The sequence below is a fragment of the Hemicordylus capensis genome, chromosome 6, assembly GCF_027244095.1.
Source record: "Hemicordylus capensis ecotype Gifberg chromosome 6, rHemCap1.1.pri, whole genome shotgun sequence".
Taxonomy (NCBI): domain Eukaryota; kingdom Metazoa; phylum Chordata; class Lepidosauria; order Squamata; family Cordylidae; genus Hemicordylus; species Hemicordylus capensis.
The window spans coordinates 48857420-48868435 of NC_069662.1; positions in this window are offsets into that span (position 1 = coordinate 48857420).

Below are 11016 nucleotides of genomic sequence, written 5' to 3' on the forward strand. Positions count from 1 at the left end.
AGCTGGCATTTTATAACCAGAGTAGTTATGGGGGAGGAGTGAAGCCTTATTATCAAAGCACTTCTTTATTTCAGTAGCCTGGTATCATCAGCATGATAATGAATTCCTCCTTAATATATTGATTTCATTTTAGGTGTGGTGTGGGTTGCTGTATCACAGAAGGTGGGGCATTTGGGGAGTGCACTTTGCAACAGAACTGTTCCATTGGATGACTCACACACCTCACACAATTTGACCTTGCACAAGTGTGTCTTGTTGACTGCAAAACTTAATCCATAAACACAAGGGGTGCTGACTCCAAGAGAGGAGAGCTGGTCTTGTGGTAGCAAGCATGACTTGTCCCCTTAGCTAAGCAGCATCCACCCTGGTTGCCTATGAAAGGGAGACTAGAAGTGTGAGCACTGGAAGATATTCCCCTTAGGGGATGGAGCCGCTCTGGGAAGAGCATCTAGGTTCCAGGTTCCCTCCCTGGCTTCTCCAAGATAGGGCTGAGAGAGATTCCTGCCTGCAACCTTGGAGAAGCCGCTGCCAGTCTGTGTAGACAATACTGAACTAGATGGACCAATGGTCTGACTCAGTATATGGCAGCTTCCTTTGTTCCCCCCGCCCCATTACAGAATTGTGAGCACTGGCTATGGTTGCACAGTGAACATATAAAGCTGTATAATGCTGAGTCAGACCACTGGCCCATCTGGCCTAATAATCTCTGCTCTGACTGGTAGTGGCTCTTTCCCAGTCTCATTACCTGGGACTTTTTAAACTGGAGGTGCCAGGGCCTGAATCTCTAACCTTCTGCATGCAAAGCATGTGTTCAGCTACTGAGTTATAGGTATCCCTGTATTACACACAGAGCGATGAATACGACAAATATTTATGTACAGTGGTCCCTCGACTTACAAACTACTCGACATAAGTATTTTTCGAGTTACAAACGGCAGTTTTAGATCCGGTTTTAGATGCGGTTTTTTCGACTTACAAATTTTTAGATGGGGTTTCCTCGACTTACAAATTTTTAGATGGGGTTTCCTCGACTTACAAATTTTACATGCGGTTTCCTTGACTTGCCTGCCTGATTACTGCCTGTTTATTCTTGAAAAGAAATGTTCCTGTGCAGTTTGCAAGCCTTACTGGGGGTCTGGGTCTTTTTTCTAGGCTCCGGAACGCATTAATCCGTTCCCAATGCATTCCTATGGGAAACCGCTTTTCAACTTACGAATTTTTCGACTTACAAATGTGCATTCGGAACGGATTAATTTCGTAAGTAGAGGGACCACTGTACTACTTTTCAACAAAAGTTAGGAACATAGGAATATAGGAAACTGCCATATACTGAGTCAGACCATTGGTCTATCTAGCTCAGTATTGTCTTCACAGACTGGCAGCGGCTTCTCCAAGGTTGCAGGCAGGAGTCTCTCTCAGCCCTCTCTTGGAGAAGCCAGGGAGTGAACTTGAAACCTTCTGCTCTTCCCAGAGTGGCTTCATCCCCTGAGGGGAATATCTGCAGTGCTCACACATCAAGTCTCCCATTCAGATGCAACCAGGGCAGACCCTGCTTAGCTATGGGAACAAGTCATGCTTGCTACCACAAGACCAGCTCTTCCCAAAGTGGTTTATAAACAAACAGCTCTGCTGGGGATGGATAGGGCCAGTTGTTCTTCCCCTGCTAAATAAAGAGAATCACCACTTTTTAAACTGAGCAGCTTTTTACTCAGTTAACAGGGGACCAATGTGAGGCCCAAGTCTGGGAAAGAATGTACCTAGGAAGCTGCCTTCAACTGAGTCAGACACTTGATCCATCTAAGTAAGTATTATCTACAATGACTGGCACCAGGGTTTCAGACAGGGGGCTTTCCCAGCCCTGCTTGGCAAAACCAGGGATTGAACCTGGGTCCTTCTGCATGCAGAGCTACTGAGCTACAGTGCCCCCCCCCACCCCGCCAATGCCTTGTGTAAGGCTGAATCGGGAACTTCCAGAATCCCAGCTCACTTCATCACATTATACCAGCTCTCTTCAGGGGTGAGAAGAATGGCACCCTGTGCATGCTCAGAGGCATCCAGGCCTGTATTGTTACTTCTGTGCAGTGCTTTGCACCAGAGGTTCAGTGCCAGAGAGCCCTGGCACAAACAACACCCTGGTTGGTTGGCTGCCTCCCTGCCATCTGAGAGAGAAAGAGTTAAAACACATGGTGTGGGCATACCATAAATTTCCCTTTGCAGAATGCAGAGGGAACTGAGTTAGGGGAGAGGAGGCGGGGGGAGGCTGGGAAAACGCCAGTAGCTTGTCTCTAGGTAACAATAAAGACTACAACCAAGGAGCATCTGCTTCCCTTACTCCTGCTGCATCACAATGTTGGAATAACGCTAATAAATTGGCAAGCACAAACACACACACAGACGTGAATTGGGAGGACAGGCTCAACTGACCCCACCTCTAGGCAGCTCCTACCCCAGTTTAGGGTGGAAAGAGAGAAAGAGGGAGGGAAGGACAGAGTGTAAATAACTAGGAATGAATTTGCAGTGTGTGGCCTACACATCACATCCAGCCGATGTTGAAGCAGACTCAACATCATAGAGCTCACATGGTTCAGAGGGTCGGAGCCACAAGAGATCATGTCACTATATTATGATCTGCGTAAGGGATGGATTCTGCTCACAGTCCATCCCCATGAAGAAATTTAGATCTGCGAGCCTGTGGATCAGGGCCTCTTCAGGAGTGACCAGCTCTAACTGATGGAGACTCCCAGCACTGCAGTTATTTAAGGAAATCATAATTTTGTGTGAATGCAAGAAAAGACTACGCTTAGTCAACAGGTAATAAGCACAGTGGCTGAATGTGTGGCTAACTCGGGATTTCTCTCCCTACCCAAGCTTGCATTTGGCAGGAGCAGATTGTCTCCCTTTCCAGAGTGGCCATTTTGAGCTATCCAAATGCAGCAGTCACTCAGTGCTGGTACCAGGTTGCCGGGTACTCTGGCTCTGTATCAGGCTCCCTCGTGGTGTCCTGGGCTTCCGCCAACCCGCTAAGCTTGCCAGCAGTGATGGCGACTGACAATGGTTCCTCCCACACTCCCCACTGGAGAATGAGGAGGAATCTTCAGCCGTAGTGCAAGCTCCTCCCTCTCCCACCCTCTGAGGACAGGAGGGAAAAGACCTGTCCTGCATCCACACCATTTGCCTCCTAAGAGGCATTGCAGAGTTTCTTAGCAGCACCTTGGATGTATACATCCTCATAGGGGCCTTTAGGAGGAAGCCCATTGGTCAATGGGGAGGAAAGAGGAAGTTGTTCCACAAGTCTGTTGGCTGCTAGATTGGTGCAGCAGCTTCTCCTTCTGTTGCCTTCCTCTTCAGCCAACTGAAGCGTTTTCTAGAGGCCCCATAATGCCTCTGGGCTTTAGGGGGACACTCTCACATGTGAGTCTTCTTGTGTAACCCACTTGTGCCACCATTGTCATCAAGCCTGCATGGTTTAGGAGTCAGCTCAAGCAAGTTGGCGTTCTGATGGCCGCGGCCTCATGGTCAGTGCTTTATCTGGCTGACTCCTTGCTCCATCCTTGGAGTCACTAAAAGCAAAAACTGACTTTAATTCCTATGTGTCTTGCAGCACACACCATCTTAGAAGCAGCATGAGGAAGAGGAAGGGCTTTTCTAAGGTGACATGCTCAGCCATCATTTTTGTAAGTTCTTGCGTTCAAGTTATTTAACAATTCTTTTTAAAACCTGCTGCTTGAGTAAAAGGGGACACCTTTTTATCCATCAAAAGGGTTTTAATAGATTAATCAATTAATCAGCTAAATATTAAAGCCTACAGTTAATGTGGAGGGCTGAGCTGCTGCCATTTCTTTATATTCTATTTTATTGCATGTTTGTTTTTCAAACAACTAAATAGGGTAGTATCCAAAGGAAGGTGTTTATGGCTAAGTCCTATTTAAATGTATTGGACTCAAGTTACTCTCACTTGACTTGTCTCATTGATTTCAATAATGCTTAGTCATGACCAGGGCTGCAGAAATCCACTAGTCTACTGGTCTGTGACAAGTGAAAAATGATGCCTGATGAGCGAAAAAAGTCCTGATGAGCAATGTACTGACATAGCCAGACAAAATATTTTACTCACCAAGCTGATAAGCTGAGCCAACATTTCTTCACCCCTAGTCATGACTAACTTAACTTTCTTTGGATACAAGCTTATTGTGGTAGCCTAATGGTTTGTAAGCCACCTAGACGGGTGTATGTCTAGATGGAATTTGTGTTTAAAAACAAACAAACAAACAAACAAACAAACAAGTAAGGATGTGTTGTCTAAACTAGGGGTGTTAAAACTTGAGTCCCCAGATGTTGAACTATAACCCCCATCAAACCCAGCTTCAATGGCCAAAGAGCTGAAAGGCCATTATGGCTGGGGATAATGGGAATCATAGTCCAACATCATCTCAGGACCCCAAAATTGGAAACCCTTGGTCTAGATCAGGGATTCTCAACATTGGGTCCCCAGATGTTGCTGGACCTCAGTTCCCATAATCCCCAGTCCCAGTGGCCTTTGGTTGGGGTTTACGGGAGTTGAAATCCAAGAACATCTGGAGGCCCAATGTTGAGAATCCCTGGTCTAGATGATGGTTTTCTAAAGAGGGAGATGCACGCATCCACTACCTGTGCCTCTCCATTGGGGTGGGGCCAATCTGCCTCTGTTGACTTCCACTGAAGGCATAAGCAAGAGCCGTACCACTAAGGAATACACTGCCAGCACAGTGGTGGCCGTACAAGGAAAGAGGAGGTATCTGCGTCATGAATGGACTTGCCTTGCTAGTATCCTGTGTTCCCAGTTTGGTGCACAAAACTGGCCTCTGAGCATTCCTTAACCAAACATAAGATTGTTGCAGTATGGAGGAGAAGGGATCTGTAAAATCTTTTGGAACCAGCATCCTCAACTGCCCAGGGGTCTTCTGCTTTCTCCCTATGCCCAGAGCTTTCTCCTTTAAGATGCATGTGTTCCCATTTCTCCCCACCACCACCTTCATATCCCACCTTGGAGACTCACCTTTTCCTTCCGGGCCTTTTACTTAACCCCTTGAACATTACTTCCAGCCACGAAAGGAAAGGCTGTGCCATCGACTCCTGGAGACCACAGAGCCATGTAGTTTTCTTGGTAGAATATAGGAGTGGTTTACCATTGCCTTCTCCCACGCAGTATGAGATGATGCCTTTCAGCACCTTCCTATATCGCTGCTGCCCAATATAGGAGTTTCCCATATTCTGGGAAACACACCAGCAGGGATTCAAACCAACAGCCTCCTGATCTCTAGGCAGGTTACTTTCCCTCTGCGCCATTAGGTGGCTACTCCCAGGCACAACCATGCCTACATTCATGGACCTGCATTCCATGGAGTCTTGCTACCTTTCTCTCTCCTTTTTCTTTCCTCTGTAATTCTCCCCATAGCCAGGCTTACATTGTGCACTCCTTGAAAGCAGAAACCTTTTCTGCTCGTGAAACGCTGTAAAGCGTCACATACATTAACAGTGCTTAAAGATAATAAATAAATACTAATAAAAACGTTGCCAACATGTTCAATCTTTTTTAATCACCACATGTAATGGTTTCGTTTTTTGTTTGGAGTTTGTTGCTTTTTTTGCCAGACAGAATGGAGAAAGGCAGCAGGGGAAAACAGTAAGTGTGAGCGTAAAGAATGGCTTCGTTTGGGGGAAATGGTCATCTAGTGAGAGGTGGGTATGAAAGGAGCAAATAGGTATTTGAAGGGGATCTCTGCTGATTTGTTGTCTTCTTCCCAACAGAAAAATCTCAGTCTCCTCCCTCCCTCCGCCCCCCTCTCTCTGCGGGTCACAAATGGATGGCAGCTGCCCTTCCTTCCCTGTGGCACCCTCTTTGCCAGCTGTCACTCTTTGACCCAGATAGTCTGGGTTTATCCCAGGTTTTCACATGCTTGTTTCTTTATCTCCCTCCCTGCCTGCCTTTCCTCCATTCCTCTGCCCCATACATACTGGCCCTCTATTTCTGCCAGGGACACCATTAGGGGGTGGCCCATGAGGCACAGGCCCCCACTGAGTTGCTCAGAGCCCCGAATCTCACCAGCCAGCCACCTCCCTCCTCCACGACCTCTTCCAGGAAGGAAGTGCAGCCGCCGTGGAGGCACAGAGCAGGGGAGAGAGTTCCTGGCCTCACCTAGCTCGCTGGTGCTGCTGCTGCTTCCACCTATGTGCTTTATTATATTTGAGACTTCAGAAAAACATACATAATTATTTTTGCATTATTGAGTTTGATTAGCAGGAGCAGGGCTGGGGTCTCAGATCTTTTAAGTACCTAGCAATGTCCCTGGTGCCTGCTTTTACCACTCTGGCCTTGTGCCCTTTGCTCTCGGCATGCATCCCTGAGCCTAGAGCAGTTTCCAGCTCTCTGTCTGCTTCCTCTTCCTCCAAGTCCCTCCCTCTTCAAGACCTACTATTTCAAGTGAAGCATTTCAGTCTCACTCTAGCCTCAACTGGCGGACTGCCCCTGCATATTGATCTTTGTTGGCCCATTCTTGCCCGCCACAGCAGGTCCTCCCTGCCCCCACGTCATGCATCTGATACACCTTAAATATTTTGAATCCCATCGAGTCACAAAAATGTCAGAATGTCCAGATCTCGCAGTTGCCTTCAAATGACAAGCATCTGAAAACAACGCTGACCAAAACGTTCTTTCGCTGTGTGGCATTGTGTGATCGAGGGGATTATAAATGGGGCCATCACTCCGTGGTCGAGCATCTGCTTTGCACGCCGAAGGTCCCAGGTTCAACCCCTGGCATCTTCAGGTAGGCTTGGGAAATACTCTTGCCTGAAACTGAAGCGCTGCTGCCAGTCAGTGTAGACAGTACTGAGCTAGACGGACCAATGGTATAAGGCAGCTTCCTATGTAACTCACCACAGTATGTGTACAACTATGAAGGTAAAGTGTGCTGTTGAGTTGGTATTGACTCCTAACGACCACAGAGCCCTGCGGTTGTCTTTACGGCAATGACAAACCACTCCTGTCTTCTACCAAGAAAACCACAGGGCTCCATGGTCATCAGGAGTTGATACCAACTCAACAGCACAATCTTTCCTTTTTTTTTTTTTTTAACCACTGCCATCTCCCACACAGTATGAGATGATGCCTTTCAGCATCTTCTTATATTACTGCTGCCCGATATAGGCGTTTCCCATAGTCTGGGAAACCATAAAGCAGGGATTCAAACTGGCAACCTCTGGCTTGCTAGTCAAGTCATTTCCCCACTGCGCCATTAGGTGGCTTGTGTACAACAATAAGAGGAGTTATCTAGTGCTGACCAACACAGTGAGAATTTTATCATACTCCCTGTTGATCAGAAAATAGGGAAGATGTTAACAGTCTCTTCACAGTCTGGGCAGAGTGACACTACAGACAACCCACGGCCCACATGACTGATGTCAGGTTGCCAACTTTTAACAGCATCTGCTCCTATGCTTTTCACAGCAGCTTACTCTGAAGACAGGAGCAGTAACCTCTATTCAATGTTATGTTAAAAAAAAACTTTACTTCCTCGTGCTTGCAGATAAAGCGGATGCTGAAATCACAGGAGCAGGCCGGGTCTTTCCCCCTGATCATCTGGCAAACTGACAACTCTTGTGTGTATTACAGTATATACCCTTAGTCAGACCTTGAGGCTATTCCCACGATCAGGCGAAATCGGGCTATGGAAGCCCAGTGGCCTCCAAGCGGTTAACCCGCTAAACTACCCCTGCCCTAAAACCAGGTTTGTGGAGCGAGCGCTCCGCAAACCCAGTTTTTAAAATTGTGTGTTGCCACGGTGCGGCTCCACGCTGCGGCAACTCACAAGTAGACCCCCAGCCGGGAGGCTTAAAAGCAGCCTCCCGGCTTGGAAGTCTCTCCAGCATGCCCTGCGCACTCGCGCAGGTCATGTTGGAGTTTCCGGGGGCCACGCCGCCCCCGATCCTCCCAGCTCCCGCCAGCTCCGTAACAGAGCTGGCCATTGTGTGGGCGGCCGCTTCGGCTGCCTGGAGCAGACTGCCTTCTCGTGTGTGGGGAGAGTGTGAGAAGAGCCTCCTTACGTTGTACAAGTTTTTGTACGAATGGCTGTACACGCGTTCATTTTAAAAGCGAACCTGGGTACAGGCCCCAGAAATGCAGCAGGGTACAGATAAGCAGGTGTGCTGCTCTATGTGCCTTGAACATAACAGGGGAATAACCCAACGTGCAAACAGATCTGTACATTCATCCGCTGTACACAGATTGTAGGTGCGTTGAACATCAAGTGTGAGTATAGCTTATGTCTCCTCTTAAAAAGGAGGCTGCTTGTAGTACATCCCGTCACTGCCCAGGCGAAATAACATTCAGGGGTAGCTGTGGCCACTTTCCCCCTTCAGTACGTAAGTCTCTGGCCCAGATAATACTTTGGAGGTTACTTCAGACCTAGCATCTGGCCTGCCTGAATCCTTGCCTGAGCAGACGCATTCCAATGCAGAGGAGGCCACGTCTCGGCCGCCCACGAGCAAGGCACAACCTCCCCACCGCACATTCACACTCCCGCCCCCCCCCCGCAGTCCTCCAATGACACTAAATATTAATGAGTGGCCTACATTAAAAACCACAAACACCTGACTCTCCCCACCCCCACCTCCCTTCCTCCTCTCCTTCTGCAGGGCAGCTGCCCTCACGCATCACCGCAGAGACCATCTTCTTCACCAGCAGGAACCCCCCCTCCCTTTCCTTCCCTTCTCCTCCCCCCCCCCACCACCGCCAACTGGGGACTCGCCAGAAGGCAAAGGGGGGCTGGTACAGCTGAGCAGGAGGAGAGCAGCACCAGCTGTGCATTCATTTCCAGAGGTTTCTCTGCTAGCCCAGGCTTCCTTTCCTCCTTTCTTAAGGGGGTGGCGGCAGCGGCAAAGGCTAGTAGAAGACATTACAAATTAAAGAAGAAGAAGAAAAGTAGGAAAGGGGTCGGGGGGGGGGGGAGACCCTCTTTGAAAAACAACCTTTGCCCTACCAAAAAGAAATATATCAGTACTAACCAAACCAGCAGGTCTTTTGGGGGGCTGCTGGCATTAGCTCATCCCACCCCAGGTGAGAACAGGGTTGCCAACTGACCACAAAAACATTTGACCTGGCCAAGTTCTGCTTTTAGGCCAGCTGCCCAAAAAAACAAGCAACGGGGCTGGGTCTCCCCTGACCCCCAGCTGTTTTGTTTTTAGCTGTACTGCTTAGATGAATATACAACTTTTATGGACCTCCTTACTGGACTTCGAAAAACCATTGGTTTCTCCCTTCAGGTTTTCCTTCCAGCTCCAAGCCTTCTCCAGGTAGCAGATTTTCTTCTTCTTCAATTCAAGAGTTGGCAACTCTTGAAAAAATTAAAGAGTTGGCAATCAACTACAAACTGAGATGAGAATAGGACAAATAGGAGGCTTGTATCTCCACCACAGTGTAGTGTGTGATAGTTAAGATATTTTTAGTGGGGTGGGGTAGGGTGTGTGTGTGTGTGTGTTATTTTCCTGGTAGGGCTCAAGTGCCTTTTAACAAGATGCATGAAAAGCAGAAGTTACGCAAGCCAAACATTCTCTGGCAGGGTGATGCAGGGATGGGAAGCTTTGCCTACTGAACTTCCTTCTGTCACACAGAAGTTAAACTTGAAAGGAAATTCAGATTCTGGCCCCAAGAAGCCTACCAGGAAAAAGAGTCAGCAACCCTACAGTTACTGACAAAGAACTGCTTCTGTTTTCAGCTAGTATGCCTACAGTTGTGAGTACTCTGTATAGTGGTGGTGGTGGTAGTAGTTAATAATTCAGCATCCTGGCAATCCAAATTATGCACCAAAAAGACCCAAACTCTGCAATCCTCAGCATTTTAGCAAATTTTGTATAATATATAATTTATACTTATATAATTCTTGCATAATTTATTCTGATTTTGCTAGTCATGGGGAGGGGCAAGGTGCTATGTACAGCACTGATGTCTGAGCCTCAACCACTGGAAATCTTGTTCAGTCCCCTCTCTACGGTTTCTGAGATTTCAACAGGCATGGCCCACATACATGTAAGCATGTCTTTACAAGGACTAGATACTTGGTGTTTCTAATTTTACGCTTGGGAAACTGTATTCTGCACCCGACATGCTATTCTGTGCTTTTTCTGTGCCCCTGAGAAAACACAGCATATACATGCTGTCCTGAATACATAGGGGCAAGTGTTAGCTAGGTTTTAAGTTATGTCTGCACAGGTTCTTCAATCTACTCTTAAGCTTATTTAATCATGAGGAAATCAAGGAATTGTGAAGAAGGTAAGCATTGCTAACAGAATTCTCAGCACCCTCAAAAAAGCTGTCATGCTGAGGATCCTCTGGGAGGAGCCATGACCACAGCTGAATTGGTTCCAAACCATTTCCATTTGTTTACCCTGTGTCCAGGGTTGGGGGAATCCCCCCAGGACTCAAAGACTGGGATGCAAGTGGAGGAGAACTCGGCTCAAGCATAGGACCCATTTGAAGGTTTATTTGGCGGCAGTGCGTGCAGCAAAAAAAAAAAAAGATTTTGGTCTGCATGCATTGTGTCTGCAGGTTCGCATTCAGCAGAGCTATCTTGGGTTGTGAGGAGTTTAATTTCTGCTCTTTCTGTTTAAAGCAGTTCCCAGAAATGTCGTTCTGCTGTGACGCTTTTAATGGTTTTCTTACAGACAAAATCTCCTGTATTTGGGCCGACTTGGACTCCACTATTTCTGCAAAGTCTATGAAGGGGGTGTCCAGCAATCCCTCTTGCAGAGTTCGATTGGCTCAGTTTCAATCTGTGATGCCTGAGGATGTGGACAAGCTGCTTGGGGCAGTGCGGCTTACTACTTGTTCTCTGGATCCTTGCCCAGCTTGGCTGCTTCTATCTAGAGGGAGATTGTTGGAGGTGGCCTAGTTAATATTATTAAATGCATTGCTGAGGGAGGGTAGGATCCTCCATGTTTGAAGGAGGCAATGGTTAGACCACTTCTTAAGAAGCCTTCCCTGGA